The sequence below is a fragment of the Canis lupus genome, chromosome 17 (assembly GCF_003254725.2).
Source record: "Canis lupus dingo isolate Sandy chromosome 17, ASM325472v2, whole genome shotgun sequence".
In the NCBI taxonomy this organism is placed as follows: Eukaryota; Metazoa; Chordata; class Mammalia; order Carnivora; family Canidae; genus Canis; species Canis lupus.
In genome coordinates, this window is record NC_064259.1 from 42,514,069 (window position 1) to 42,540,191 (window position 26,123).

The 26,123-nt window shown below is 34.6% G+C and overlaps 1 long non-coding RNA gene across 2 annotated transcripts in view; it reads right to left on the minus strand.

Annotated features, from left to right (window-relative positions):
* Positions 1-3,797: 3,797 nt before the first annotated feature.
* LOC112665059 (uncharacterized) overlaps positions 3,798-26,123 on the minus strand; it is a 74,756-nt gene continuing 52,430 nt past the window's right edge. For both annotated transcript variants that reach the window (XR_004806250.1, XR_003140193.2), the window contains one exon: positions 3,798-4,045. This is a non-coding gene — a long non-coding RNA (uncharacterized LOC112665059). The remainder of the gene's footprint in view (positions 4,046-26,123) is intronic.

Genomic DNA, 26,123 nt, shown 5'->3' on the forward strand with positions numbered 1-26,123 from the left:
CTATTCATGAAAGACACAGAAAGAGAGAGGCAGAGACATAGGCAGAGGGAGAAGCAGGCTCCATGCAGGGAGCCAGATGTGGGACTTGATCCAGGAACTCCAGGATCACACCCTGAGCCAATGGCAGAGGCCCAATGGCTGAGCCACCCAGGCATCCCTTAAGCTGGTCTTAAGGTAGTTTACTCATCCCTACTTTCAACAAATAAAATGCATCAAATAATATACAGCAACATATACTATATAACCATAAGGGATGGTTCTCAGTGTTGCTGGTACAGTAAAGAAAACCCTGGAGAAAATTCCTACCTATATGAAGCTCACATTCTAATAGGGGAGAGGAGACATAAAGATAAGATTGAGTTTCTGAGTTAGATGTCTAGTATTCAAAATACAAATCATATAAGTCAGAGAAAGACAAATATCTCATGATTTCACTCGTATGCAGAATTTAACAAAGCAAATGAGCAAAGGAAAGAGAGAGAGACACAAACCAAGAAACAGACTCTTAACTTTAGAGAAGAATCTGACAGTTACCAGAATTAATGTGGGGGGTGGGGATGAGTTAAATAGGTGATGGAGATTAAGGAGTGCACTGTGACGAGCACTGGGTGATGCATGAAAATGTTGAATCAGTGTATTGCACACCTGAAGCTAATATTACTGCATAGTAACTAATTGGAATTTAAATAAAAACTGAAAAAAAAAAAAGAAATCTTTGTGAACACCAGTCTGCATGCTTTATTTCAACTAAAGGATATAATGGCCAAGGGGTCATAGAGACAGATGATCAATGAGAGATTCTCTAAATATTTTAGAGAGAATGTTTATGGGAAGACCATAAGATGATTTTCATATCATGACAAGTAGATTTTATTTCAGCAATAATATATTACAGGGGGAAAAAAAGGTTTCTATAAATCAATTGATGGTGCAACTATACTATTTTACCAGAGACAAGATTTTTATTCAGAAAGCCTCATCTTCAGTTTGGATGGATTAGATATCATATATTTTAGATGTAATTATCTTAGCCTCTTAGCTCTTCACTGCAGTTCCTTTATTTATCTATGTGTGAATAAACAATGACAGTAAAGGAAATCATTAAATGATGAATCCCAGGTTAGGCCTTTTGTAAAGTGAAGACTCATAATACAATTTACTACTTCTTCATGTAGTCATTTTGTAAAAAAGGACTTTTAAAAATGGAATTTTTATATAAAAATAAAATCAGGAGGGCTGACATAAACTCTCAAGTAGTACTGACCTAAGACTTAATAATATAATAGTAAATACATAAATGCTAAATTATTTTCTTGAATTACAGCATGTGTCATTTTTTAAAAATTAAAAACTTCTTAATACTGAGGGGATGTTCTATATGGAGTCCAACCTCTGACTGTTAGAAGCACAATTAAGATAATTAATACTTGATCATGAGTTGAACTAATATTAAACAGAACACAGATTACTTTTTCTGAATGAATGAAAACCTCTTTATTCTAAGAATAAAAGACTTAGAGACCTTTTATCTCTGATAATGTTACCAAAGGTATTAGAAAAATACAGATAAATCTCTTTATTGTCATAGTCATGCATTACATTTTTGTATGCTTTCTTTCTTCATTTATTTTAAATAGGAGAAAATGCCTTTATTCTTCTGTTCCCAGAAACTACAACTGTAGGCAAAGACTGCAAAATGAATGCACTGATTTTGCTGGCAATTTAATTGGATTAGAAATGTCTGTGATGTTTAGAAGATTTTATATTTAATCATCAGGCTTACATAAGGGTAGGATCCATTCTGGGTGAAACTATGGAAGAGGTTAAAGACCTCTTCAGCACATATTGCTAGGTCCCATGTAGTTCCCCAGAGCTCACAGACTTCTTTCCAGAAACTCAGCACTGTTTAGGCTGGGGATCTGAGGTCAGAGTTGTGTAAGGACACAGATGAAAGTACGGACATTCAAAATCAAGATTTTCTTATCCAGTGTGAGAGATTCTTCAATGCTCCTTGGTCTTCTGGTATGCCAGTCATAGAAGGCAACCCTATGACTGGCATAGGGTTGCCTATATTTGAAGCTAGATTCAATTCCCCGTGACTATCCATTCCCACTGGAAAGAATGTTTTTAGGCTTCACAAACTCACAACCTGCTCTGTCCTACTGCAACCAACTCCATGCCTTCCTCCCAAGATCTAACATGTTTTTCCCATATTTCCCCAGGGACTAAGTGATCTATACACACTAATCTATATTCAAAGGTCCTGTTCTGTACTCTAGACTCTACCTTACTAGTCTAAGACACAAATGCAATTCAAGCTCATTTAAAAAGATAGGTAAATTGCTGTTTACTGATGACACTTTATTTGTTTCCTATCCTATAAGTATAAACATCCATTCACATAGAGTCATTTCTTAAATATTTTCTTTAAAAGAGATTAGTTTATGTTCTTTTTTCTAAATAACTTGAAAGAACGCCAGCCCTTGCTTTCATTAAGGAAGTCATTAATTAATAATAAACCATTAGTATTATCTTGACAAATGTTAGTGAAAAAGTAGTGGGCCAATTTAAAAAGTCACTCTTTACAGATAAATTCCAAATTAGGAAGATTCACTCATCCCTTTTGTTGGGGATTAGGACAGGCCACCGTAAAATATGCCACAGTGGAAGATAGATTATTTTGAATTAAAGTTACTTCAGAAGCAGCCAGGACAGAAAGGACACTCTTACCCTCCTGTCTCCAGAAAGCAAGAAATAAATCTCCTATGTGAAATGTACCTTCCCTGCACCAGGAGGTAGAGAGATAGCCTTACTGTCAGAGTTGAGGATTTTGACTATACAAATAAGCCTTCTTACTTTTACTAATTTACTGTCTGGGCCCAACTTCTGTTCGAATTCTGTACTGATTGAAACTTCAAACATAAGTTTTCTTTGTCTTGTCAATTCTTCACTGATTTATGTTTCTCTGTCTAAAATGTATAAAAGCTACATGCCTTTGTCACTTATTTGTGTCTCAATTTTTAATATAGGGATTCCATGTACATACACATATTTAACTTCATTTTGTCCCTTGTTAATCTGTCCTGTGTCAATTATTGATCCAGTCAGAAGAGCTTCTGAATAGTATCAGGAGAAATTTTCTTCTCCCCAACACTTTCTATGAGCAACTTTTCATTTCCTCCTCATTTTTTGGAAAATCTGTCTTAGCATCTGATAAAAAAAAAAAAAAAAAAAAAAAAAAAAAAAAAAAACCTAGAATACTGGCTCTGATACATTCTTATTCTGTCATCTTTTTATTGGTTCACAGCCTTTCCAATTTTTAGGACTCTTTACTTTCTCATGTTGTTTGTGTTTGCTTTTTTCCTTTTGTTTGATGAATTACACTTGCCAAATGAGGGGAAAAAATATTCTATGTTCAAATACAGTGTCTGGCTTTGTGTTTAACAGATATAAAGTCATAAATAAATGTTATATCTTTACCTTGCAAAGCTTTTTTTGTTTTTTAAATCAGCCCTTGAACTCCCTTACAGCAATTCTCTTTTCTCTCCCATTTCCTCTCATTTATTCTTTCAAATTATTATTATTTTATATCTTTATCATCACTCCCCATCCTACTATCAATATTCTTCCTTCTTTTCTTTTTTCCTCCATCACTCAGAGAAAGAGCTAACATTTGCCTCTGTAGTGAATTTTCTAGTACCAAGTAAATACTAAGGACATGCTGCCAAGAGTGACATACTTGCAATTTATTTGCCCTCCCTGCTTAAATGGGAGAAAGAACAGGTGAGATCTTTTTCAACAATTCATAAATAGAGATTGCTCTCCACTTTGAGTAAATTAAGTTAGTTGCTTTTGTAACAATAATTGAGGCAGTTATCAAGTCTGAAGGACCAAGAAAAATAGAAATGTTTATAGAAACTTTCAGGGGCACTAACTGACTTTCACAGGGCAGTAAAAGAAACTTTTCAACTCTGGAGAGAATTGAAGAAGCACAGAAGTCCACACGTATCTGGCTGCTTCATATCAGGAAGGCATGAATTGGATACTGTAAAGAAAGAAAAAGGTTTGAAATTACATGAAAATCAGACTATCAGGAAGGGAACTAAACTAAACTTAAGGGCAGAGAATAATGCTGTGCTTGAGAACAGATGAATCTCACTATTTGCAAAGTTTCATATTTCTCTAAGGGCAGGAATTGAGCTGGAAAAAGAAGTGGGGAGAGATTTCCTCTCTGCCTCAGGTATCAGGTTCAGGTTGAATATTTCAGGTGGTGCCTCTTCCCTGGGTGTGCAGTAATATGATTCACTGTATGATTAGGCCTTTCTTAAAGATGCTGTTGGTTTGAGGCTGTTGATTTTGCCTCAACCTATCCTCCTGATTGACTTCACATCATGTGCTCCCTTCAAATTTTATTCTGTCAATCACAAATTGTTGAGTTGGAGAATGATGGTAACACCTACAAAAGACTTGTATTACTATTAAAATGAGTGTCTTTATGGTAACAATCCTCTTGGGTTATCTTACCCATCAATTTATAAGATTATAGAAAAAAATAACTTTCAGTTTTTGTTTAATGAAAATCTGATACATACCTAATAAAGGAATTCAAAGGTTGTCGAATGGAAAGCAATGAAGACTGTGGTCTCCTCACTTCCATTTTCACCTCTCTCTGAAAATGGCCCCTATGTGACAACAGGCTAGTTTCTGAGGGTCTGTACATGGTTCATATATACATATTTCATAAAGACAGAGGGATATTTGCTACCTTTGGCTTAAATTTTTGGTCATTTTCTATAGATTATTTGTAAAATACTAGGATAAGGGCTTGGGCAGAGAGAATGCACAATATGGAAATGCGATTCTATCTTAACAGAATGTGAGATTTGATTAGAGGCTGAGAAAAATTAAAGAAGAGAACAATAAAAAAAACTACTGCAAAAGAAGATTAAAATGCTTATGCCTGTAAAATTCTGCTCAAGTTTGACCTCTCATGCATGTAGTAATAGAATGATGATAGTCAAATACATGTGATTCACTTGAGAGCACACAAGGTTTTAGATATTAATAAACACAAAAGCCAACATGAATCAATTACAATTCATTTATTTTTTACTCCTCTGTCCATCTAGCAAAACAGAAACAGTCAAAGAACTGGTCCAAGATAAAGAATCAGTATATTATTTTTAAAGAGGTAGACAAAGAGCAGACAGGAGGACAGGAATGAGTATCCATCAACTCTCTTTTTAAGTCACCCCAAATGAACACATTATCTGAGTAAAATTAGTGTGCTTCCCTGAACAGTTTCAAGAAAAAACATCCACAATACCTCTTCATCTGCTACTCAGATTGTCACTCTCTCTCTACATAAATATCTTGTTTTTTCAACAAAAGATCTTAAGTTCTACAATGAGTCAGGCCCTGCAATAAGGTACCAAGTAGGATTTTGAGGTAAAAGATTTAAGCTGGATACATAACAGTTTTTTCTGGGGTCCAGAATTATTGCCCTATCCTAATACTAATGGGAAACAATTTGTGTCATTTCTGAAGGAAAATGCAAATTTCTACCCGACTAGCAGCATTACCAAGAGAATAAAGAGGTACATATTCTATTCAATCTAGTAGCAGTTTATCAGAATAAAATATGAGAAAGATGGTAGAACAGGATGGAAAATATTTTTACTTTTTGTTTGAATGTGAGTCTTTGTACCCTTCCCCCATTGTTCCTCAGAGGTTAAAGGGAAGAAATAAAACTCTCATCACTCATATATTTCTGGTCAAGCAACCCTGAGGGCTACTTCCTGTTTTGCTGTGTGTGAATAATAGTCTGGTGCTTAGGGCAACTGACTTGTGTTTTATTTTATTGTAGTGCTGTAAAGCAATTTTGGTCTCCAACTGAACATTTCATTTCTTCTTTATTAAATTTCATGATTGTTCTTTCACCTCAGGTACTTAGAGTAGTAGCATTTATATTTTTAGAGAGCACATTTTCTTCAATGTAAGTGCTTATTATAAAGAACCTGGTGCTTTTCAGTACATGGATTCCAGGCAAGATATGCGGGATATGGTTACTTAGACCCCGGAAGGGCAGAGTATAGGCATTTACACAATAGAAAGGGGAGGAAGGTAAGCTGACATAATGCACGACAGATCAACGTGATGCCTAATCAATGTGGCAAAAGGGTCAAACCTTCTTGGTTGTGATGTGATTGACAAGAGATGTCATGTCTGTGAGCAGCCAGGGAATGGATATGAACTCTGCTGAGGTCAGAAGCAAAGGACACAAGTTACAAATGAGTAAAATAGATTTCAAGTCAAGTTCAAGTGTCACCTTTTCCATGAAGTCCTCTCTGACTACATCAGCCCTCACTCTTCTTCCTCTTCAATGAACTTATATATTGCTTCTTTTATTGCTGTACAATTTAATATTCAACCATATTTTTTGTTTTATTCATTCTTCTTTTTAATATTTTTGAATAGCTAATGCCATTGGTTTAGGTGATCATACCTCACTCCTTAACTATCCTACAAGGCTTTAAGGACAGTAGTTATTACGTAAGACATCAGGTGCTGTGGTAGAGTAATATTAATGTAGCCATACTAATAGTATAAAGTATCACTAATGTTTAAGAGACCTTGTAACCTGCATTTTCACAAGTGTTGCTGTTAAAATTTAAACCCGGATGTCTAAAATCCTGCCTCATATTTATTTTATCATAGAGAAGCATTTGAATTTTACTCAAATAATCAGAATTCTAATCTGACCTCAATCTCCTTCTAGTTGTAAAACTGTGGATATTCACTTCCTTTTTCTGAGTCTCAATTTCATCATCCACAATATGAATATAATATCTCTCCTGAAAATTTCTCAATATGGTTTAAGTTTCAACAAAATCATAACACATAGGAAGAAATATCTGAATCAAAAACTATTATGCAAATTGAATACGGTGCTTCATATTTTCTTTTGTAACTCCCCAGTACCTAGTTGAGTGTTGATATATGAAAGCCATTCAACTATTTTTAAGTGCCATGATTTTAAAGATGATAATGAAATGAGGAAAATAAAATTCAGGAAGCAGGTCTATCAAATAATCAATTTTAGGTGGCCTTTTATGTTTTTCAATTTTAATTTCAGGTGTGTGTATATGTGTATGTACATGTAGGTTTATTGTTTTGAGCAAGGCTAGTGGGTGGAGAGAGAAGTTTGGTGTCTGGAAATAACCATGTTAGCAGAGAATATACAGAGAAAACCAATTAGTTCTGCAAAATTCAGTTGTTAATACATCAGGGAACAAAATTCAACTGAAGTTATTGATTTGGTATATTAAAGTGGTAATTGGGCCTCAGAAGATAATTACTAGAAACCAATATACTTTGTTTAAAAAAAAATCTGGAACATTGGCTGACCTCTATTTCCCATGTACCCTCTCTATCACCCAAGGCATAATAATTTAAATTCAATTTGTTGGAATTTGATGTTTATTTTGAAATTCTAATTATGAAAGGCTATTAAATTGGAAGCTCCCTATAAACCATGCCTTCCAGTATTCAGGTGCTTATGTAATCTTCTCCTACATTAACTCTGGGTTTGGCACATAGCTTGTTTTGATCAATGGAAAATTAGCATGGCAATGAAAGCAGAGGTTTGAAACCTATGTGCTCATTGGTGCTTGTCATCTTAGAACTTCTCTTAGAAACCAGCTACCATTCTGTAAAGAAGGTTAAACAAGAGTACTAAATAATGAGAGGTGGCACAAAAAGAGAAAGAGACCTTGAAGAATAAGAGGCCATCTTGGAAATTACATCGCAATTGAGCTCACGTTTGAATATAGTTGCTTGAATGACTTCAGCAAAGAAAAAATATGGAGCAGAAGAACCACCCACAGAATTATGATAATGAATAAGTCACTATTGCTTAAAGCCTTGAAGTTTTACTTACTTTGTTTTGATACTTAATAAAACACTCATAAAGGCTCAAGCATTATGGATCTAACACAAATTTCACCCCCGATATATTTCATTGGCTAGCTTCCCATCATATATATTAGTATAAAAGTAACCAAGGGCACCTGTGTGGCTCAGTGGTTGAGCATCTGCTTTTGGCTCAGGGTGTGATCCTGTAATCCCAGAATCAAGTCCCACACCAGGAGCCCTGCGGGGAGTCTGCTTCTCCCTCTGTCTTTGTTTCTGCTTCTCTCTGTGTGCCTCTCATGAATAAATAAAATCTTAAAAAAAACAAATAACCAGAAACTTGAATTTTTAAGTCTCTTGAGCTCACTGAACTTTACCACCTAAACTCAAAACTGCAGTTTAGAAAAATGGATGCTCCTTCTAAATATGCCCCATAAGGATATATGGAGAGGGAGGCAAAATTTGATTGTGCCTTGACTCCCATTTTCCTTCAACCTTTTGAGACCTATCACTCCAAAGTTTGCAAATAAACATGAGTTTTTTTGAGGAATTGGGCCAATAAAGAGTAGAATAACAACTCTGGAAAATCCTTGTGAAGTGTGAGTCCAAAGAAAAATCTCCAAAGGACTTTACCTTTCCATAGCATTCTCTCTCATGAAGGGTAACAATTTCCTAGCTTAATAATTAAAGTCCACTTTCCCCAAAACTTCAAAAATCTTCAAGTATCTCTGACTGACTTTCACATACATTTGGATAACATCCATTTCTATTCCAAGAAGGGCTCCTGCTCTCTGAATTTCTTTTCCTTTTCCTTTATTACCCTTGTTCAAATATTCTCACAGCTCAGTTATCTTTCTTAGATGGGCCTTTTGGTCTTTTTTGGGGGATGATCAATTTTGCCCATTATTCATAAGCTTCAAAGAACCATGTTGGGGACCCAGAGTACAAGAATGGAGAGGAAATTTGGAATGACAAGTCTCAAGGGCTCCTTTGAAATATTCTCATTACAGTAAGTTGCAGACAGATTTTTTTCTCATTGAATCTATTAAATCAAACTCTTTTTCCATTATTCTGGAGGCTGCTATGATCTAAATCTTACCAACATGGCACATATTACCTTACCTAATCCATAATCACTCCTGCACCTTTGGAATTAGTAAGCACAATTGTTCTTTACAATAGAATCAAATGACACTTCATAGACTCCTTTGTATATAAACTAAAGTGAGGGTCTGGATTGACCATTTTAGTGTAAGAAAAAAAAATTCTCTATGTCTCCTAGAAGATATGATAATAGCAAAAAAAGAGGAAGATAAGGGAAAAGATGAGTGGCTAACTTTTAAATTACAGAACTTATTTACTTTTTAGAGTAACTGAAAAATTAAAGTACTTGATTAAATAAAATAGATAATAATGGAGAAGTGAATTCTGTTTCAATTTTAATTTATTTTAAAATTATGTGGTTCAAGCCTCTCAGGAATGTAAAAAAAAAAAAAATCTACCTTGAACGTTTTCTCTTCATATCTAATGAAATGTTTTTTAACTTAATGCATATATATTGAATGGAAAATTTGGCAAGTTTAAACTATGTAGATAACACATATAAATTCTATAATGCAGTCAAGTTACATGAGTATTTTCCTCTGACTTTTCCCATCCTAAAGACTGGAATTGTTAAGGGGACTTACATGGCAGAGTCACCAATTAAAAAACACATCATTAGCAAATATATTTATAGAGTAGATTTAGATGTACAGAGTGATGGCAAAGATAGTACAGAGTTCTCATACATGCCATACCCAATTTCTCCTATTTTTATTATCTTACATGCAATACTTGTCACAATTAATGAACAATTACTGATACCTTATTATTAACCAAGTCCACACTTTATTCAGCCTTACTTTATGCCTAATGTTCTTTTTCTATTTCAAAATCCCATCCAAGCTATCATATTATATTTAATCGTCACACTTCCTTAGGCTTCTCTAGACTATGACAGATTCTCAGACTTTCCTTGTTTTTTGATAGTTTTCAGAAATACTGATCTAATATTCTGTAGAATGTCAGTCAACAAAGATTTATCTGATGCTTTTCTTATGGTTAAACTCTTTTAGGAAAAAGGTCCACAGTGGTAAAGTATCATTTTTATCACATCATATCAAGGACACATATTATCAATATGATTCCTTACAACTGTTAATCTTAATCACCTGAATTTAAAACAATGTTTCTCAAGTTTCTACACTATAGAGATACTCTTTATTCCCTCTTGCCTGCATACTGTAGTCTTTGGGAGCAAGTCATTGTACCCAGCTCACAATTAAGGAGTGGGAGTTACGCTCTACCTCTTTGAAGGTGAAATACCTAAAAAAAAAAAAAAAAAAAAAAAAAAAAAATTACTTGAAATTCTGGAAAGATATTTGTTTATTCTCCCTCATTTATTATTGTTCAAGTATTTGTTTATGCCACAGTATGGACACATGTATATTTATTTTATAGTTTAGGTCATAATCCAGTGCAATTTAATTTTTTTTTCTTTTTTTGTTCAAATTGTCCCTGCCTTGGCCACTGAAGCTCTTTCAGTTATATTGATTTGACATACTCCCATCATTTTGTTGCTTTTGTTTTTTAGTATTCCTTACTTTTTTGTTACTATAAGATGCTCCTGGCTAATCTTGTATGTTTCTTTCCCAAGTCCTAGAATAAGTTATTTGCCCATGGAATTTGGTTTCCTTTATTGAAAACAGTATTAGAAATCAGTATCATGGCACTAGGTGTGTTCATTGCTCTAGAGTATCATTGCTTCTAGATCCTCTCAGCTGACAGAGCAAGAAGATATACGTGTATATACTAACTTAAGTACTTACACATATCTATGTACATTTCTATGTAATCATCAGTTTATCTATTAAACTAAAAATGTCTCTTACTGTAATCTGTTACTATATAGATCATTCTATACTGCTTCCCTGGCTTATCTGTGCCTCCTAGAAAAGGACATCTTGGTTATTTACACCTCTGGCAATATGAATAAAGCCGCTACAAACATTCATGCACAGGTTTTTGTATGAGAATAACTTTTTTATTTATTTATTTATTTATTTTTAATTTATTTTTTATTGGTGTTCAATTTACTAACATACAGAATAACCTCCAGTGCCCGTCACCCATTCACTCCCACCCCCCCGCCCTCCTCCCCTTCTACCACTCCTAGTTCGTTTCCCAGAGAGAATAACTTTTTAATTCAACTGGGTAAATACCTAGGAGTTTGAAAGGTAGATCATTTAATAAAACTACACTTAGCTTTATAAGCAACTGGCAAAGAAAATTCCAAAATGGCTGTACCATTTTGCTTTTTATTGACAATAAAGGAGAGTTCCTTTAGCTCCTCATTTATGCTGGCATTTGATGTTGTTAGTGTTTTGAATTTTAGCCTTTCTACAGGTATGTAGTAGCATCTCATTGTTGCTTTAATTTCCAATTTCCTAATAGCAAATGATGTGCATCTTATGGTTATTTGCCATCTAAGTAATATCTTCTTTGGCAAGATATCCATTTAGCTACTTTGTCATTTTTAGCTAGACTGTTGATTTTTTTCATTGTTGAGTATAAGAGTTTTAAAGTTATGTATACTTTGGATGCATATTCTTTAGCAGATATATGGTTTTGCAAATCATTTTCTCTCACAATCTTTTCATTCTCATATTGATACCTCTCACGGAGTAGAACTTTTTAATTTTAATTACATTCATTTTTTTTCATGGATCATGCAAATGTGTTTTATAAAAATTTCACCACCAAATCCAAAGTCATGTTAATTTTCCCTTCTATGTTTTCTTCAAGATGTCTTATAGATATGCCTTATATGATTCCTATATTACATTTTGAGCTAATAATTGGATAAGATATATCTATGTTCATTTTTTGAATATGGAGTTCCAGTATTTCTGTAAAAATTGTGGACAAGACAATCCTTTCTCTCTTCACTTTGCTCTCTGGTCAAAGATTAGTTGACTATAATTTGGGTGAGTTAATTATTTCTAAGATCTCTGTTCTATTCTGTTGACCTATATATCTACTCTTATCAATATCCCACTGTCTTGACTACTATAGCTTTATAATAACTCTTAAAATTGGGTATTGTGACTGATCAAAGTTCTTCTTCAGTATTGTGTTGGCTACAAGAGGTCTTCTGATTTTCCATATAAATTTTAGGATCATTTTGTCAATTTTACAAATAGCTTGCTGGGCTTTTGATTGAGGTTGCATTGAATCTATAATCAAATTGAGAATAATCGTTATTTTAGCAATATTGACTCTTCCAGTTCGTGAACATGAACTAAGAACAACTATTTCTAGTTTATATTATTAACCTTTAAGTTACTTGGTAACTATGTTAAATTAGTATTGCTGATTACGTTTCTGGGGACATTGTTTAAATCACTTGACTTGTAAAGGACAATGTATCTCTTATTATTATAAAAGATACATTTCTAGACACATATTCATTATTAAATGTTTAGAAAACCATTTTTCTCTTACTTTGGGGGTTGCAGGACTTCTAATTTTGATATTCACTTAAGCTGTTTATTTATAATGCAACAGAAATTCTAAAACTACCTAAAATGCATTTATTCATATTCACTTTATTCATTAGGATTGGCTGTGTGGTGGAGTAAAGACTAAGGAGTGTTTGAAGTATTAGTATTTAAGTATCCAAAACTTAATATTCAAAGATCTGTGAAAAATCATACATCATAGTCAAAACTATCAATAAAGTCAACTCAATTCAAAAGATATGTTGTGCTAAATTTTAAGCCTTTGGCAGTACTAATGTTGGATGTTCGATTGACTTGGGGCTTCAACCTATTGCTTTTGGAGTGTGTAGAAAAAGCTGAATCTGAATCAAACTCATCCTGATCAATGTAAATAAAATCTCTTCCTTTTTATTATATCTGGCATATCTGAACAGATTACTTCCCCCCCAAAACAATATCATTAAAACAACACCTTTGCATTTCTTACAGACAGCAATGATTCCTAACATTAATTAATTTATCCACCATACTACACATGATTATAGTGTCCTTAAAATACTAGAGTCTCTATGAATCGTTCACCCATATAAAATGTAGTTTATATCAAGAAAAGCTGATTAGAATGCTTACCAGTAGCAAAGACAATATTTTAAGTTCCAATAAAAATTAAGTTCAAGGTGGAGTGTAATATCATGATCTAGTATGTCACGACTGATGTTGCTCCTGTGTCTTGCTAAATTATTTTCCCTACTTGTGTTAGTTGAAATTTGATATTGAGTAATACAGAGATGTGTTCCCTATAAAATATGCTGGGAGAAGTGCATGAGGTTTGACAATAGGAGAAAGTGATGAAGACTTGAAGTGATGAAGATTCCTGCGTATGGTAGGAAACCTTGTGTATTCTTAGAATACTATAATCTGGGATCCCTGGGTGGCGCAGCGGTTTGGCGCCTGCCCTTGGCCCAGGGCGCGATCCTGGAGACCCGGGATCGAATCCCACATCGGGCTCCCGGTGCATGGAGCCTGCTTCTCCCTCTGCCTGTGTCTCTGCCTCTCTCTCTCTCTGTATGACTATCATAAATAAATAAAAAATATAAAAAAAAAAAGTTTAAAAAAAAAAAAGAATACTATAATCTTAGAGAAAGAATTAATGAAAGAGAGAGATTGAGATTCAAATACAGCTTTTTTTTTTAACTTTTCATTTTTAAATTCAAAACAAATATTCTACATATGTTAGAATTAGAATCAAGTATTTGCTTTAGAGCCTCAAAATAGTTCTCAAAGAACTGTATTATATCCACTAGAAAATATACTTTATTTACTCTTGTATTGAGTGCTTTTACTTAATATCCAGAGAAATATGTTTGATGAACTAGTTTTACCATTATAAATTGATATAGCTATTCTTCTAGATTGGTCAGAATATGATACATCCTATCTTGTTACGGGCTAGGATAACATAATTAAATTTAAGCTAATCATTTCTATAATTTGGGATGGATACAGGCAGAATTAAGTGGTTCCATATAAGACTGACTCAATTTTCCAAAGGATGAAAAAGGCAAAGTACTTGATTAAGGGAGGAGGTAGAGTTAAGATCTAAGAAGAAAAAGAAAAAAAGTTGTTTTGAGGAAAAATAATTAGAAATAAAAGTCAACACCACTAAGGATGAATGAAAAAAATGTTTCCTAGAGCTTAGATTACAGATATCGTTTTTGGTTTCAATTTCAAAATGCCTAATAAAGACTCTTAAATCTATATTTTGAAACAGACAAATTTACCCAAAGGCTAGTTAGGAATCAGGATCATGAGGCAGACTCTGTGGTCTCTTTAAATTGTTGCTCATTCCTAGGGTGTCTAGAGGCTCAGTAGGTTTGAGTCCAACTCTTGATTTCAGCTCAAGTAATGATCTCAGGATTCGGAAATCAAGTTCCACGTTGGGCTATACACCCAGCTTAAGATTCTCTCTCTCCTGCTCCTTTCTCTTGGTCTAAATAAATAAATAAACAAAACAAAACAAAACAAATGGTTGTTCATTCATTTATTTTACCAAGAGGAAAACAAAAAATAAAAAGAAAATAAGAAAAAAGAGGAAAAACAGGAAATTTTGTTTTTGTTTTGTTTTTGTTTTTGTTTTTTTTGTTTGGCTCCAAATCATCTGAAAGGTCTCTGAGTCTTAGAAAGAGATGAGAAGTTAAATAGGAAGTGGTCTGTTCAAAATGTCAATGTGGAAAATAATAAGTGAAGTTGCTCCATATTTGGATATTTGAATGACTCAAAGTTTTAATATGTCAGCTGTCTCTGGTCTGAAGCATGAAGGGATATCCAAGAGTTAGATATCTATTCTCAACCCCAGGTGACTTAACTAGGGTGATAATCCTATCATATTACTCTATATCCATGTGGTCTCTCCACCTGTTTTCTTTTACACTGGACTCTCTCTCTTTTTTAAAAAATTTTTTTGACTTATTATTACTGATATCTCCTACTCCTGAAAGAGTCTGTATCTTAGCCCCAATTTATACAACAAATACAACTTTCCTATAGAAAATAGCATTTTACAAAATGATACCCTTGAACAAAAGATAGTGATTATCAAGTGTTACTAGAGGAAATCACTACCAGCAACAAACTGATTTGATTTCCAAATCTTTCCACATCAAAGTTTAATAAAATGAACATACCAATGTTATTTTAATGAAAACTATTTTCATGTCAGAAATAAGACTGAAAAAATAAACGGTGGTATTTTCTTTAGTCAAATTGGTAAAGGAATATAAGAATATAGTTGAATAAATAAAATAGAACCTTGAGTGTTCATGAATGCAGTTGAAATGGAAAACAATTAAATTCAGAGTAGGATGAAAATGCAAATGAGGAGGAAGCTGGCCATGTAAGAGAAGTGTTTCAGGCAGCACAGGTAATATTGAAAAGAAAAATCGGCTTTTATGACTTGAATATTAGGAGAGGGAAGTACAGAGAAGGTTGTGGCTAGGGAATTCAAAATTATTCATTCATTCATAAATATTTACTATGTCTCCTTCAAGATGCTAGGGATATAGTGGCAAAGACAGCACCTGTATTCATTTCATTTAATTCTATCAGTATAAATAGCTAATAACCAGTAAACAAATAAATACAAAATGTGATAAGTGATAATATATTCTATAAAGATACATAAATACAGTCCTGGAGAGAGAGGGGTGTAGAAGACTCCAGTATTAGAAATGGAGGTCAGAGGGATCCCTGGGTGGCTCAGAGGTTTAGTACCTGCCTTTGGCCTGGGGCATGATCCTGGAGTCTCTGGATCGAATCCCACATCGGGCTCCTTGCATGGAGCCTGCTTCTCCCTCTGTCTGTGTCTCTGCCTCTCCCTCCCTCTCTCTCATGAGTAAATAAATAAAATCTTAAAAAAAAAAAAAAAAGAAATGGAGGTCAGAGAAGAGTTTTCTAATACAGTAAATAAATGGTGCAAGGTTGGAAGTGATGCAGAGATCTGAGGAGGGGGATTCTAGAACAAAGAAACATTAAATCTAAGATCTCAAAAACAGAGATGCTTGGTGTGCTTAAAAAAACACCACAAGGGATCCCTGGGTGGCGCAGCGGTTTGGCGCCTGCCTTTGGCCCAGGGCGTGATCCTGGAGACCCGGAATCGAATCCCATGTGGGCTCCCGGTGCATGGAGCCTGCTTCTCCCTCTGCCTGTGTCTCTGCCTCTCTCTCTCTCTCTCTCTCTCTCTGTGTGACTATCATGAATAAATAAATAAAATCTTAAACAAACAAACAAACAAACAAAAAAACCACAAAAGCCAAATGGCTGCAGAGAAGTGAGCAATGAGAAGGAGGCAGGATATGAGAAAAGGAGATAGCCAGCACCAAATTAAGGCACACATGGTAATAACAATGGATTTTTTTGAGATACATGAAAAAATTATAGCAATTTTACAAAATAAGTGATATGAGACCTAGCATACCATTAATAGTACTCCTCCGTACGGTGTAGAAAAACATTTACTGCTAAGTACAAGGGTGGAATCAGGGACATGTATCAGGTGCTAGATAACACTTATACTGAAATAATAGTGGTAGCATTAGGGAGACGGGCTGGAGTGTGGCTTTGTTTTGAAGGAAAAGTCAACAGAATTTACTTCATAGATTACCCGTTCATAGTTTGAATTGGCTAAGCAGAATAGTATGGGTGATGTTAGGCCATGAGCGATTTTAGGGCTGTTGCTCCTATATAGCTTCATGGTGTTTGAATGAGAACTGCTACAATGACAAGGGCTATGTGACTAACTGAGGAGTATGCAATTAGGGATTTTAGGTCCATTAGACATAGGCAGATAGAGCTTGTCATGATTATGCCTCATAGGGATAATATTACAAATGGGTATGCAAGAAGCTGGTTAAGGGATTTAGTAGGGTTGCAATTCGTATTATACCATATCCCCCTAGTCTTAGAAGTACAGTGGCAAGTACTATGGAGCCAGCAATAGGGGCTTCTACATGTGCTTTTGGTAGTCATAGGTGGAGCCCATATAGGGGTATCTTTACTATGAATGCTATCATGCATGCTAATCATAAGAAGATATTAGATCAAGAATTTGATAGAGATTGGATTCAGTATTGAATTATGAGGAAATTTAGGGAGCCTATGGTGTTTTGGATGAAGAGTAGTGCTACTAGAAGAGGTAGATACCCTATTAGTGTATAGAATAGAAAGTAAAGTCCTGCGCTTAGTCATTCAGTTTGATTTCCTCATCAGGTAATGATAATAAGAGGTGGAATTAGTGTAGCTTCAAATAAGATATAAAAGAGAATTAGTTCTGTAGCAGTAAATGTTATGATCAGGAATAGTTGAAGTGTGATAAGTATTGAGATATATAGTTTTTTTCGAGTTAAAGTTTCTTTTGCTAGGGGAATTGGCTTGCTATTAACATGAGTGGTAAAAGTCATGTTGTGAGTGCTAGCAAGGGTGCTGATAGGGAGTCGGAGAAAAATAGCAATGAGAAATTAAGGCTATTGTCGTTAGGTCAATTTAGATAGAATAGGCTAATTAAACTGATTAGTAGGCTATATGCTGTTGTGTTGATCCAGCTATGCTAGGTTTTGATATGATAGGTATTGCGGTGGGGACAATAACTTTAGCATTGTAGAAGGTTTAGATTTTGTACATAATCGGTGCCAGAGGAATAGTTGATAAAGAGAGATGTCTAGAATATCTCCATGGCTTTCAACTTTGGCAATAAGAATGATGGAGTTACCATCGAGAGGGTTGGAGAAAACAGAGAAAAGGAAAAATATGAGTTGAGGAGTTGAGGAGAAGACCAGGATTTAAATTTTGACTTGTTGGCTTTGTTTTATTGACTCCTAGACTTTCACATGGAGATGTCAGATGGAAAAATAAATACACCTGCCATTTGAATACAGATGGCATTTAAAGTCATAGTTTTAAGTGAGCTCATCAAGAGAAATCATCCAAGGAATGAGTCCTATGTCTCTTCAAATGTATATATTTGGAAGATGAGGAAGATTCAGCAACAAATGTTCAGTAAATTGGAGGAGAGAAAGTGGTCGGCAGAATGAGGGAAATAAGTGCTTTAAGAAATTGGAAGTAATCAGTTAGGTCAAATGTTGTAATAAGTTGAATAAAGTGAGGCTAAAAAATAGCATTAGTTTTAGCATCATGAGGTCATGAGTGTCAAAAAGATTAATAGCACTTTTATTAATGTCAGGAAAATAATATATGACTGTGATAAATTCAAGAGAAAAATGGGAGAAGGGGGGATGAAAACAGCAAATTTTCTACGAAGGGGAACCTCAAAAGGTAATTTCTCCAGAGAAGTTCACATAGATTGTATGAGTTTTTAGGATGGGAGACATACATAGAAGCAAAGCAGTGTTTCAATTTATTCTAACGTGTAGAAAAGGGTCAGGTGACCAAGGGAAAGCTGTGACAATGGTAGACTGTTCATAAATGACATTATTTTTTAAAACCAGCCTTGAAAGTATTACTAAGAATGGTAAAAAATAAACTCAGAAGATATTTTTACACCCCAGTCAAAATGTTCTTATAGAGTAAATAAGAAGTGAGTTAGAAAGTAAATGGAAACAATTGTTTTAAAGAATAATTTTGCATTAGTTAACACAGTTGAAGGTGCAGCATCCACTGAGACCCACCAACACAACTTCAAAGTCTATGTGCTGAGTATGCCTCATACATTAAAGAAGAAAAGGTCCTAAAGATGCTCCAAATCCTCAGGTTGACAGAAAAATGAAAACCAACCCAAATGGCACTCATTAATGGCCTGGATAAAGACATATTATAGTATTACAGATGAAAGCAGGTAAAAAAAAATAAATGTATTAACATAAATAAACATGTACATCTCTAAAATCTCAGTTTATAAAGATGCCAACTGCGGGAAGATATACACATAATGGTACTAACATAGGTGAATTACAAACAGACACAAAACAATATGCAATTGCATAACTATTTTACAGACACACACATGTTGAAAATACAACTGCTGGATGGAAAGGACACATAGGAAATTCAAAATTATGATTTCCAAGTAAGGAAAAATGAGTATGAGGCCAGAATATGACTGAAAAATTTCATAATATCTCCTACAATATGTTTTAATTTCTTAGAATGTAAGAGAGAGGAAAAAAGAAAAAAATATAAGGACAGGTTGAATAAGAGCCTGAATTTTGCCATATAATGCTGGGAAGGAGACCTCACCTAAGTCTCTTTTGAGCTAATGAAGAGTTGCCCAAATTAGAGAGACTGGACCTGGAGAAGTCCCTCATCTATGGCATCAATTTCCTATTTCCCCTGGTTGTACACTATATGCTATGTGCACAAACACATTGATTTATTTATATTATTTTTAAATACTTTAATTTTGTCTGAATTTTAAAAAGTATTTTGCCTGAAAATGCCAAATATTCTAAATAGAGAAGCTGCAAAAAAAAAAAATGGTGTACAACTGGGGAATTTAACGTGATAAAGTTAGTTAAGTGATGATAACTTATTTTGTGCATTCAATGGAGAGAACCAATGCTAAACGCAGAGGGTTTTTCTTTTCTTTTTCATCTTCCCTGTAGGCCTATATAACCTCACATACTTTTCTGCATAAGACAAGCACACGATCCAGAGACTGTAGCCTCTTAATTAACTGCCATGGGAATGTTTAGGTGTAAAATTAGTCACCAGAGGGAGCCCATATTATTCCTCAAAAGCAATCACAAAAGACTGAGGACAAAATGAAAATATATTTAAAGATTGGGGCAGAGAAGTTCAAGGAGAGTACAGAGTGTTCTTTTACTGTTTCTTAAACTGCAGTTTCCTTCCAATTTCAAGCTTTGGAATAAACTAACTTTGATGATGCAAAGGGTTTTTTTTTTATAAAGAAGACATAAGGAGAAACAATTTTTTTTTTTCCTCAGTGGCTATTTTATCCATTGACCTTCACATCTACTTAATGTGAAAACTTCTTTTGTATATTTTGGTTCAATTTACCCATGAATAAGAAATTCTATTAGGCTTCTGGGTAGGTTAACTATAATTCCTAAACAATGCAAGTGTCAATACTTTGCCTGATTCTTTTCAAAATGAAATCAATCACAGCCATGTATTTAACAAATGAAATTGTCTACACATTTTAATCTTTTAATCAAGTATGAAAGAAATCGGTTTGAAAAGCAGAAGCTCTTTACTCCAAAGTACTTTCTTTTGTGAAATTCTATAATTTTGGGATTATATGAAATGGATAAATGGAATCTATAAATGGTTGTCTATCAATCAATTCAAAGAATGAAACTCTTTTTTTAGAAAAACTCAGGACAAAATCTCAGGCACGCATTTTGGTACTGTACAATTGAATCATTTATATGCTTGACTGGACAAAGATGGATAAAATGTGACATGCAATGTACTCTATGATCTCTACTGGCTTTGCTTACCCAGCTATAAAGCTTGAAGAACTAGAATGAGATTGTGGATTATTCAGAATTTTTTATTAACTTCTCATATTTCTATTACTAAGAACATGACTGAAACTCTACTGAAATTTGTATGTCTTTTCAGTTGGTAATAATGGTTCGAATTGACTGACCTGCCTTTACATGCTGAATTCTGTAAAAACTGTCTTAAGATATTTAGGCACAAGGAGTGGGAGACCTGCCACTACTGTGCAGACAACTCTAGAAACCTAATTGTTAATTTACTTTACTCTATTTCTATTGTCATCCAGCCATTTATTTAAAATGTAGATACTCACCTTATTTCACATGACTATCCTTACCATTCCTAGTTAGAATAAAATAATGGTTTAGGTAGACTTCATATACCTTACCCCATTTCTGAACCTTTGCATGAACTGTAGTGTAGCAGGTATTGGATGTGACCTGGAGTGAAAGATCTTGACTCTTGACTAGCTATAATATTTTCTACCTATGTGACCTTAGGGAATTTACTTAATCTCTATTTTCCCATTTTAAAATTAGGTCACTAACACTCCTAAAACAATCAATGTGATACATCATATCAGCAAGAGAAAAACCAAGAACCATATGAGCCTCTCATTAGATGCAGAGAAAGCATTTGACAAAATACAGCATCCATTCCTGATCAAAACTCTTCAGAGTGTAGGGATAGAAGGAACATTCCTCAACATCTTAAAAGCCATCTACGAAAAGCCCACAGCAAATATCATTCTCAATGGGGAAGCAATGGGAGCCTTTCCCCTAAGATCAGGAACAAGACAGGGATGTCCACTCTCACCACTGCTATTCAACATAGTACTGGAAGTCCTAGCCTCAGCAATCAGACAACAAAAAGACATTAAAGGCATTCAAATTGGGAAAGAAGAAGTCAAACTCTCCCTCTTTGCCGATGACATGATACTCTACATAGAAAACCCAAAAGACTCCACCCCAAGATTGCTAGAACTCATACAGTAATTTGGCAGCATGGCAGGATACAAAATTAATGTCCAGAAATCAGTGGCATTTCTATACACTAACAATGAGACTGAAGAAAGAGAAATTAAGGAGTCAATCCCATTTACAATTGCACCCAAAAGCAGAAGATACCTAGGAATAAAACTAACCAAAGAGGTAAAGGATCTATACCCTAAAAACTACAGAACACTTCTGAAAGAATGTGAGGAAGACACAAAGAGATGGAAAAATATTCCATGCTCATGGATTGGCAGAATTAATATTGTGAAAATGTCAATGTTACCCAGGGCAATTTACACGTTTAATGCAATCCCTATCAAAATACCATGGATTTTCTTCAGAGAGTTAGAACAAATTATTTTAAGATTTGTGTGGAGTCAGAAAAGACCCCGAATAGCCAGGGGAATTTTAAAAAGAAAATCATATCTGGGAGCATCACAATGCCAGATTTCAGGTTGTACTACAAAGCTGTGGTCATCAGGATAGTGTGGTCCTGGCACAAAAACAGACACATAGATCAATGGAACAGAATAGAGAACCCAGAAGTGGACCCTCAACTTTATGGTCAACTAATATTCAGTAAAGGAGGAAAGACTATCCATTGGAAGAAAGACGGTCTCTTCAATAAATGGTGCTGGGAAAATTGGACATCCACATGCAGAAGAATGAAACTAGACCACTCTCTTTCACCATACACAAAGATAAACTCAAAATGGATGAAAGATCTAAATGTAAGACAAGATTCCATCAAAATCCTAGAGGGAACACAGGCAACACCCTTTTTGAACTCAGCCACAGTAACTTCTAGCAAGATACATCCACGAAGGCAAAAGAAACAAAAGCAAGAATGAACTATTGGGACTTCATCAAAATAAGAAGCTTTTGCACAGCAAAGGATACAGTCAACAAAACTCAAAGACAACCTACAGAATGGGAGAAGATATTTGCAAATGACATATCAGATAAAGGGCTAGTTTCCAAGATCTATAAAGAACTTATTAAACTCAACATCAAAGAAACAAACAATCCAATCATGAAATAGGCAAAAGACATGAAGAGAAATCTCACAGAGGAAGACATCGACATGGCCAACATGCTCATCAGAAAATGCTCTGCATCACTGGCTATCAGGGAAATACGAATCAAAACCACAATGAGATACCACCTTACACCAGTGAGAATGGGGAAAATTAACAAGGCAGGAAACCACAAATGTTGGAGAGGATGTGGAGAAAAGGGAACTCTCTTACACTGTTGGTGGGAATGTGAACTGGTGCAGCCACTCTGGAAAACTGTGTGGAGGTTCCTCAAAGAGTTAAAAATAGACCTGCCCTAGGACCCAGCAATTGCACTGCTGGGAATTTACCCCAAAGATACAGATGCAATGAAATGCCGGGACACCTGCGCCTCAATGTTTATAGCAGCAATGTCCACAATAGCCAAACTGTGGAAGGAGCCTTGGTGTCCATCGAAAGTTGAATGGATAAAGAAGGTGTAGTTTATGTATACAATGGAATATTCCTCAGCCATTAGAAATGACAAATACCCACCATTTGCTTCGACGTGGATGGAACTGGAGGGTATTATGCTGAGTGAAGTAAGTCAGTCGGAGAAGGACAAACATTATATGTTCTCATTCATTTGGGGTATATAAATAATAGTGAAAGGGAATATAAGGGAAGGGAGAAGAAATGTGTGGGAAATATCAGAAAGGGAGACAGAACATGAAGACTCCTAACTCTGGGAAACGAACTAGGGGTGGTGGAAGGGGAGGAGGGCAGGGGGTGGGGGTGAATGGGTGACGGGCACTGAGGGGGGCACTTGACGGGATGAGCACTGGGTGTTATTCTGTATGCTGATAAATTGAACACCAATAAAAAATAAATTTATTAAAAAATAAATAAATAAAAATAAAATTGGGTCACTTATACTTCTTACCTCATACAGTTATTGGGAACATTAAATGAAATATTCCTTGGTGAAGAATATTGACAAGGACATGGTAAATTCTTAATGATGATTTGCTGCCTCTCATCTTTTTATTATTGTTGTTGGTGGTGGTATTATACTCAAAAAACAGCCCAGTTATGACCATCTCCTAATCTACACATTTCACTTTCCACCAATTGAACTGAGCTTGCTTTGATTTTGACTTATACTTTTTTTTTTTTGGCTTAACACTAACACTTTCATGTATTACTGAACTGTCCTTCCAATAGGTCAAATGTCCTGTTACAGTTAGAATCTTTTCCCTTGTAATTTTCAATAGTCTCTTAATTTTAATTTCCTCTACAAATATTTTTGTGCACACACAGAGGTATATACACATATATCCACTGTTGTCAAAACATAAAATGAAGAATGTACCCAAGGACACTTCTGTAGCTTCTCAATCTTGGTCTGCTAAACAAGAATCTGATCTATAGACTGTGGTTGTAGAGGAGGTAGGGAAGTGGTGAAGGTGTCAGGGAACTAGAACAAGGAGGAGATTGAGAGATCAGGAAAGATCTAGAAACAATTTAGAGCCATGACATTTTTGCTGTGTCTAGTAGAAAGTGCTGTAGATTGACAAAACTAGTCCATAATAAAAATTGAAAATGACAACAAAAATCACAATGATAGGTTTTGGAATTAAATTTGTAGCAATGCAGTAAATGTAAATATAAATAACAAAATTATATACTTCTGCTGAAATTCTACCCAAAGTATTTTTCCCAAGATTGTAGTTTTCCTATAGGACCATAAATGTCAATCTATAGTATATATTTGCAAGCTTATAAGCATTAATTACTAGTGATTCATTGAGAAAACCATTGATATTTTCTGTTTAATTTTTATGGTATGGTAAATTTTTTTTCATATAAACTTTTCTAAAGAGTGACAGTAATAATAATATACACTGGTTTTTCACTTCCACTGTAATGGCAGCTCAAAAAAATACCACTCAAGTGAAACTGTAAAGTATTCTTAATCAATGGCAAAAATATGATTGTTCTGTGACCTCCAAAAATGTTTGCCAGAACATAAAAACTTGTCAGTTATAAACATAAAGTGAAATTTTAAAAAGTAGTAAAACTAATAATTATTTTATATATTATAATTTAAAACATACAAGATGAAAAAATATGTTTAATTCTTTGCAAAAAAGTATTAGGAGTAGTTTAAAAAGTGATTACCTTCTTACTGTGGTGACATCTGATATGAAATGAGTATCATTTCTATGTCTTGGTAAATTATTCTTCTCGTTTCTAAATTTGGATCAGCTTCCAACATTTTATCATGTTTGCTTTCAATGTGATGAAATGTATCCAAGAGTTCTTTTAATGTGAAGTGTTTTTTCTTTGTTTGCCAATGTCACTTCTTCTGGGATATCTTCAGTTCTTCTGTCACAATTACTTCCTTTATATTGGTAAGGTCTTGTTCTCGTTCACGACATTCCTCTGACCCCATATCTAAAGTCTCTCCAATGGCAGCTTTGTCAACATTCCCATCGTTGGCTATTTCTTCTATAATTGTATTTGTTTGATTTGAATTTCACTTACTGTGTTATTGCTCTTCACTTCTTTGTTGCACTTTCTTTTTTTGTTGGCCTAGATCATCTTTGATTACCCATTTTTTGTAAAAGGGCACAGAGGTTTGTAACTGGGAGACAAGGACACAACCCAACTATATGCTTTGCTGTCTGTGCATGAAGTAACAAACGTATAGTGCCCGGTAACCAAGAGACTTTGGAAGAAGAGACATGGTCTTTGACTATGATGCTTACATGTTTTTTTGTTTGTTTGTTTGTTTGCTTGTTTGTTTTTTATGTAGTGATTCGCTGTTTCAAGAGCTAGCAGAATACTTTGCACTTTATGCATTTATTTGCAATTAACAAATTTGGTAACATATATTATTATTTACCTGAAATCTGAACTGTGATGTTGGGGGACTAGTTTTATCTAACTAAACCAGGATAACTAAGATTTGCATGCATTTCAAACAAGAACTGTCTGTATGTACACCAGGACTTATCTTGTTAGCCATTTCCTTGCCACACCTGTTGGCCCAGGCAGCCTCCTTGTGCATATCTCAATGATCATAAGATATCCATAGCCTTTCTCTAGTACAGATGAGTAATTTTCACCTATCCTCAAGACTTTCACAGTATCTGAAGAGAGGTATGAAAAATACCAACAAACATAGTTAGTAAATCATCTATCAGTTGATAGTTGCCATGATAGAGAAATGGATATTTAAATGAGGAAAAAATAAAAATAAATGGCCAAAATATGATAAATTTTTAGATATTTTTTGCCTATTTTTATAATGAGAAAATTGTTTACGGGTAAATTCTAAAATTTAAAACCAATTGGAATTTGGTTGTTTGTGTTTATCAATTCAGGATAATGTAACTGGAACTTTGGGGAGAAAATTTTTCCTTTGCATTATGATTCAGACAAGAGTTATTCAAGGAAGCCTTTGATGCTGTCTCCCATGTCAAAACCTGTTAGAACTGTCTCATTGTAATCTATCTGCTTTTGAATAGACACAGAAGGATGATCTCTGCATTTCTGAAACCCTTTATGTATAAGCAAATCATTGCTAGGAGAGCTAAATTCCTCCTTTAAGGAAAAACTCCTGCATCTCCCTTCAGCCTCTAATTGGAAGCCAATTAGTTTCTTCACAGTTTTCATTGCTGGTGCTAGGAAGAATGGTATCT